The sequence below is a fragment of the Myotis brandtii genome, unplaced genomic scaffold (genome assembly GCF_000412655.1).
Source record: "Myotis brandtii unplaced genomic scaffold, ASM41265v1 scaffold259, whole genome shotgun sequence".
NCBI classification, from domain to species: domain Eukaryota; kingdom Metazoa; phylum Chordata; class Mammalia; order Chiroptera; family Vespertilionidae; genus Myotis; species Myotis brandtii.
This window is the reverse complement of record NW_005359840.1, coordinates 1,669,512-1,677,036: the sequence shown is the minus strand read 5'-3', so window position 1 is coordinate 1,677,036 and position 7,525 is coordinate 1,669,512. Positions and strand designations below refer to the sequence as shown.

Here is a 7,525-nt window from a genome sequence, read left to right as displayed (position 1 = left end):
TGGGGATGGGGACAGTTGGGGGGGGTAAGGGCAGAGGGTGGGGTGGGAACCGGGTGGAGGGGAGCTATGGGGGGGAAAAGGAGGAACAACTGTAATAATCTGAACAATAAAGACTTATTTTAAAAAATAAAATAAATAAAAACTGATTTTGCAAATTAAAAGTTGAAGAAATCAGATAGTTGAAAAATAAAAGCAGAGTAAATGTAAATGGTGCACAATAATTAAACTTTACAAAACTTAATATTGTAACAACTTAGAAGTTATCTTAGTGTAAAAATGGTGCAGGAATAGACTAATAGATGAATCATGTAAAGAGCCTAGGAAGAAAAAATCTCATTTATATATGGGAATCTGCTATGTCAAAGATTTAGCTTTACAAATGTGCATTAAAATGGGCAGCATACTAAACCTGACAAGCTCAAAGGAAGCCTGCACAGTGGACCTTACAAACTTAGAGACAGAAAGTAACCATATAGGATGGTCTGAAATTAAAACTTTCTAACTAAAAGCAGTTCATGGTAAGTAGTCATGCCCTAGGGCAGTATTTTTCCCTGACAAAGGTTAATCTTTGCCTTAACAGCCTGTCTGTCTTTTGCATATCTTTGGAATGTCAAAGTAATTTTTCTTTCCTGGACCCCTCAAAGCACAGGTACTGCACTGCAGAGACCACAAATCTGCCATTCTCTGGAACATTTTCTCAATTGGTGCAGGTTTTACTTACCGGCAATTGTCAGTTTGGCTCAAATAAACTCATAGAAATTCTCTACAGTCTTGAATGTTTCTTACATTGACACAAATGACGAGGGAACTAATGACCATTTATTTAATAGTGCTACAAAAATTAGATAACATATATTTTAAAAAGTACAATAATATTTTAAACTTACACTACAAACAAAATTAAATTTTAGATAAAAACATAACGTAAAATTAAGAACTATAATAATCACTAGAAAAAAAAATATGAAAGAATATAAATGAATACCCGTATGACTATGAAATAGAGAAGAGTTTCCTAACCAAGACCAAAAAATACAGTCTCTGAAGGTAAATGTTGGTAAATTAGATTTCATTAAAATTTAAAATATGGTGTGGTAATATACATCATAATAGTTAAAAGGTAAACCACAAATAGGAAAACCTAATTTGATATCTATATGCTATCAGCAAAGGGTAAGATTAAAACAAGTAAAAAAATGAGAAAAAGTTGTAAACAGCCAATTCACTGAGGAGAAATCCTACATTCAAATTGGTGGAACCATATTAGAACATAATTTAGTAGTACCTACTACAGTGAAAACAGCATACCGTAGAATCCAACATGTACATTTCTATTTGTCACATATATTTATAAATAAAATTATATTCATTATAAATAGTGTTTTTATTTATTTACATATTTTAAAAATATCAATATTGTGGAAAATATTACATATGTCCCCTTTCTTCTTCCATTGAACACTTCTAGCCCATCCCCACCTCCCACCCTAAGCATCTACAACCCTATTGTCTGTGTCCATGGGTTGTGCATATATGCATAGAAGTTCTTTGGTTGATCTACTACCCCCCCTCCACACACACACCTTCCCTCTGAGATTCTGCAGTCTGTTCCATGCTTCTATGTCTCTGGATCTATTTTTTTCAAATTTATGTTGTTCACTAGATTCCATATATGAATGAGATCATGTGATACTTGTCTTTCTCTGACTGGATTATTTCATTACACTGTTTTTAAAAGAAAAAAATTAAATAACCTCTCTTCCTCAGTAGTAGAATCATATGTAACCTTCATGTTATTCCAAAAACATAATAGTTTATAGTGATAAAATTAATGACTTAGATTCACCTTTCACATTTGTTATAATAAAAATTTCTCAAAATTATATTGCTAAGCCAGGACACTGTGGAGAATGTTTTAGCAGTCATATAAGTGTGGCATTCCCCCAGCCCCAATTACTGGCAGAAGAAAAAAAAATTATATCTTAAGGAAAATTTTACCAGCCTATGTTTGCAGTAGACCCACAGGTTAAAATTCAATGATAATACCACAATTTAAAAAAATCAAGATACTTGAGAAAAGAAGCTACTATGAGTGAGTCAGCAGAAATGAAAAGCAACAGCTTTGGGTACCAAATTGTGCAGACATTGGCATTTTCATATATGGAGTATAGAGTTGCTTCATAGAAACAAAAGAATGCAATTGCAAAAATAAGCAAGCAAAAAAACTAATTGGAATAAACGCATATTTTAGAACCTATAAGTAGGAAATATAATTATTAAAATAAATTAAAAGTAAATTGATAAATTAAACAGCAGACACAACACAGCTGAAGATAAAGCTAGTAAATTAAAAGATATACCATTCTGGCCAGTGTGGCTCAGTTGGCTGGGCATCGTCCTGTGCACCCAGGAGTTGCCAGTTCCATTCCGAATCAGGGCACATGCCCAGGTTTCGAACTTGGTCCCTAGGAAGGGGGGTGCAGGAGGCATCTGAACAATAGTCTGATCTCACATCGATCTCCCTCTCCCTCTCCCTCCCTTTCTCTCTAAAAACCAATAAAAATTATTTAATAAAAAAAGATATACCTATAGAAATTATCCAGATTCATTCACAGAGTGATAAAGGGGTGGTACACATTAAAAAAAAAAAAGACATTGAATTGCTTCTCAGCCTTTTGGCTAAGATCTAGTGTAGCATCTGTTCTTATCATTTTAATATCTGATACATCCTCTATCTGAGGACATTATATTAAACTAGAGGCCTGGTGCACAAATTTGTGCACCAGTAGGGTCCCTCGGCCTGCCCTGCAAGATCGGGCCAAAACCAGCTCTCTGACATCCCCAAAGGGGTCCCGGATTGCGAGAGGGCACAGGCCAGGCTGAGGGACCCCACAAGTGCACAATCAGGGCCAGGGAGGGACTTGAGAGGTTGGCCAGCCAGGGAGGGACCATGGGAGGGCTCCAGGGTGTGTCTGGCCCGTCTCGCTCAGTCCCAATCAGCCAGACCCCAGTAGCAAGCTAACCTACCGGTCAGAGTGTCTGTCCCTGGTGGTCAGTGCACATCATAGCGACTGGTTGACCAGTTGACTATCTGCCCCCTGGTGGTCAGTGCACATCATAGTGAGCAGTTGAGTGGTCTTAGCATATCATTAGCATATTAGGCTTTGATTGGTTGAATGGCTGACCAGTCGACCAGACACTTAGCATACTAGGCTTTTATTATATAAGATGTATTTTTGGAATAGGGAGATGGAATAGGAGCTTGCTCCATCCACTGCATGCATCAACCGGGTACTGCAGTACCTCCGGGAATGTTGCACACACACACAAAAAAAAGACATTGGTAAATATGGATCATTGAATGAGAAGGTTTAACATATCTTACCAGAGTTTCTGAAGGGGAAATTATAGAAGACAAAGAGCAGCAATACTAGAAAAGATAATGATTATGATTTTTTATAGCTGATGAAAAATCTAAATCTATAAATCCTACAAGAATGGTATATCCCAAGTGAAATTTTAAAATCTATAAGTGGACTTACAGATTCAACAATCAAACACAAGATTTTACAGCAATAAGGGAGAAAGGTAAACAAAGGAAGACAATTATACTGACAGTAACTTCTCATCACCAACTAAAAAAAGTAATAAAATAGCAGAATAATAGCTTCAAAAGAGTTGAAACAAAGTAACTTTTAAATTAGAATTGTATGCTCAGAAACACTTTCTTCCAAGTATGAGGTTCTACTAAATACAATTGCAGATAAATAATAATGTTGAGAAATTTCCACCAAGAGACTTGATTAAACAAAGTACATCTGAAAATAAGGGAGAACTATCTCAGAAGAATGATATAAGATTTGAAAAGGGATATATAGTAAATAAAATGGCATATGTGTATAAATTCATACAAATATTGTTAGCAAAGATAATGATGAGGAGGATGACAAAACTCATAATAATGTATAATTAGTTAGGTTAAAAAAACATAGGTATAAAAACCATGAACAATAATAATAGTTTGGAGGAGGTCATTAGAGTTAAAACATTTTGAAGTCATAGTAACCAAATAATGTTCTGTGTTTAGAGTATTTAAAAGCTATATAAATTTGGACATTTTAAAATTAAATGAAAATTACAAGGGCAATCATTAAAGAAAGAAAATTGTGTGCATCAGTGTATAAATTCAATGAAGAGAAAAGGGAATAAAAAACAAAAAGAAAAGCAAGACAATCAGAAATAGGCAAGGAAGGATATAAAGAACTAATAGAACTAAAAAGTAGAATAAATATACATTAAAAACTAAAATTAGAGAAACAAATACATTTCTAATTAGACAACTATCACAAGGTAAATGATAAATTGTTAGAATAAAATTTTTGTTTCATCCAAACTGACAATCTTATATGTTATGTGCCAGAGAAACACTTAAAGCATAAGTTCTCAGAAAGAATAAAATAGAAAAAGAATGCAAAAAGATGTTTCAGACAAATACTAAACAACAGAAAGGTGAGATTGTTATCTATACTAATAAAAGGGTAATATGCTAATTAGGGTGAACGTCCATCTGGACAAAGCCACAGAGGCTGCTCAGGCAGCCATGGGCTCAGGCAGCTGCGAGGCCTGGGGTAGGTAGGATAGGATAGGATAGGAGGGGATAAGGAAGGAGAGGGAGAGAAAGTCAGGCCTGCATGCAGATAGGCCGAGAGGAGAAACAGAAATACAGAAAGGGAACGAGAAAAAAATGCAGAAATGTGTCCCTTATGTATGCGAGGAGTTGAAATCTACAGTTTGTTGGGTTAGGCTGCAAAAGCGCAGGTGGTTCCTTTTGTGACACTGGCACAGCTTGGGTGGGGATGTAAATTGAGTAGGGCGGGGTCTCCGGGAATCACCAGGGCGGAGCAAAGAGCAATGGCATCTCCTCGACTCCTCGCCTCTCTGCGACTCCATGTCTCCGGGTCCCCGAGTGCCGGCGAGCAGCTCCGCCAGAAAGCCACCCTCGCTCTCCAACCCACTGCAAGGCCGTCCCGCCTCTCCCCGTAGGGGTCTGGGACCTCAGAATCCTGCCCCAAACAAGCTCAGTGGATTCGAGAGTTTGTAACCCCTTCCGATTGAAAAAAAAAAAAACACAAAAAAACGCTTCTTGAGTGTGTCCCTTATGGATGCGAGGAGTGAAAAAAGGAAGGAAACGTGGGGCTGCACACGGGAGGGGGGGGCCACCGTGGGGGCAGATCAGGTGCGCCCGGCGAGGGGCGGGCACAGGCAGCGCTGAGCAGGGAGTCCCGCCCAAATGCAGGTGGAGGACGGTGGCCCCTGGAGTGGGCTGTTGGCAGGGAGGTGCCCCCGGGTCCCAAGACAGAAGGGCAGACCGGTCCGAGGCCTTCTGGGCGGAGGCACTCCTGCTTCGGGGCAGTAGCGCCCAGGGCTGTGCGGGCCTCAGCCACCTTCACTGGGACAGGTGCCCTGCGCTGGGAGGGGAGGTGCAGCTTAGCTAGGGCACAGTCAGACACTAAGGAGGGTACCCCTTTTGCCCCCGAGGGCTGGACCCCAAAGACACTGGCCAGGGTTAAGTTGGAAAAATGACTTCTGGCAAAAGACATTATTTTTTATTTTTAAAAATCTTTATTGTTGAAAGTATTACATATGTCCCTGGCTGGGGAAGGGGGCGTGGCAAAGGCCTGGCCGGGGCTGGGCCCTGGGCTGGGGGTTAATTCCCCCCCAATGGAAGGAAGCTTTAATATCAAAATGCAGTTCACAGGGAGGGAGGGAAAGAAAGCAGGAAAGAGAAGGATGCTAAAATGGGGTGAGGGCAGGAAAATAGTTAAATAAAAAGAAGAAACAAAATGTGAGAGTGAGGGGAGTTTAAAAGGAGGAGTTAGTAGGAAAATTAAGCACAGGGTGATTTTTTAAAAATATATTTTTATTGAGTGTGATTTTTAAGTGGAGAATTCAGTACTAAGACAGGACGAAAAGCATAGAAAGAGAGAGAGAAGAAAGTATTTTTTAAAATTATCCTAAAAGGAAAGGAGGAAGGGGAGAACTTTATAAAGGAGTCAGTAGAGAGCAGAGTTAAAGAGGGAATGAGGATGTGTGAGTGAATTATAATGTGTGAGTGAATGTGTAGGAACTATAATGAAAATCAAGTATAGTTGTGTACTGGGGACAGATTTTAAAAGTAGGAGTCAGAAAAGAAAAAAGATAAATGATAGTGAATAATTAGGCAGGTAGATATTTAAACAGTGGAACTAAGTAGAGAAGAATGTGGATGAGAGAAAAAGAGGGAGGGTAGAAAAGTTTTAAAGGGGAGCCAGTAGAGCTTAAAAGGAGAATGGGAAGTAATAGGGGAGGGAGCAAAGCAGGTCCGAGGGAAGAAATGAAGGAAAAAGGTGGGGTTGAAAGAAAAGGGAAGGGAGGGCAGGGGTAAAGATAACGGAAAGAAGGAATGTGGGGAGGGAGGGTAGGAGAAAGATGGGAAGAAGGATGATGGAACAGAAGTAGGAAATGAGGAAAGAAAAGTTTATAAATGATGAGTCAGTAGGAAAAAGTGTTACATAAAGGAGAGAGAAAAATTGTGTGAGAGGGAGAAGCCAATAAGGAAGTCAAATACAATTGTGTGTGAAGGGGATAAGATTTAAAAAAAAAAAAGAAGTTAATAAAATACAATAAAGATAGCTAAGTAAGTGTGTGGATAAATAGATAGATAGACACATGCACAGGTAGATAGAACTGATTTGAAAAAGGAGAAAACAGTAAATAGTAAAAGTAGAGAGTTAGAAAAGGAAAGAGAAGAAATGAAAAATGTTAAAAGTGATCAGTAAATAGAGTGTAAAAGAAGGGATGGGATGGAATAGGGTGGAGAAGGGAAGGGGAGGGAAGAGTAACAAGAGGGAAAAGGGATAGAGAAAAAGAAGTTTTAAAAGGAGAGCAGAAAAGAAAATACTTTTTTTTGAAATGAGAGAGAGAATGTGTGCAAGAGAAATTTTAAAAAGGATGAGCCAGGAAAAAGAGACAATAGAAGGAAGAAATGAGAAGTTTAAGGAGAGGAGTCAGTAAGAAAAGAATTCAGTTCAATGGGATGATGAGGCTGTAATCTTCTGCCTCTGGGATAATAAGTCACTTTAGCAGCTATCTTGCTCCCTCTACCTACAACCTTTAACATACTTCCAGTAGAAAGTTTCAGGTATGCATCTTAAACAGCGGCCACCTCAAATGCTTTTTGAAAAAAGAAAATATAAAAGAAGTTATTGTGAAATAGACTTATCTATACTAATAAAAGGGTAATATGCTAATTAGGCCGGACATCTTCTGGACAAAGCCACAGTGGCGGGGCCCGAGGCAGAGGCAGTTAGGGGCAATCAGGTCAATAGGGGAGCAGTTAGGGGGTGATGAGGCTAGCAGGGGATCGGGCCTAAACTGGCAGTCGGACATTCCCAGAGGGGTCCTAGATTGGAGAGGGTGCAGGCTGGGCTGAGGGACCCCGCCCCCCCCCCCCCTGTGCATGAATTTCATGCACCGGGCCTCTAGT

General features: G+C 39.2%; 1 pseudogene; it reads left to right on the top strand.

Moving 5' to 3' along the window:
* The first annotated feature begins 4,911 nt into the window (after positions 1 to 4,911).
* LOC102253501 overlaps positions 4,912 to 7,525 on the top strand; it is a 26,354-nt pseudogene continuing 23,740 nt past the window's right edge.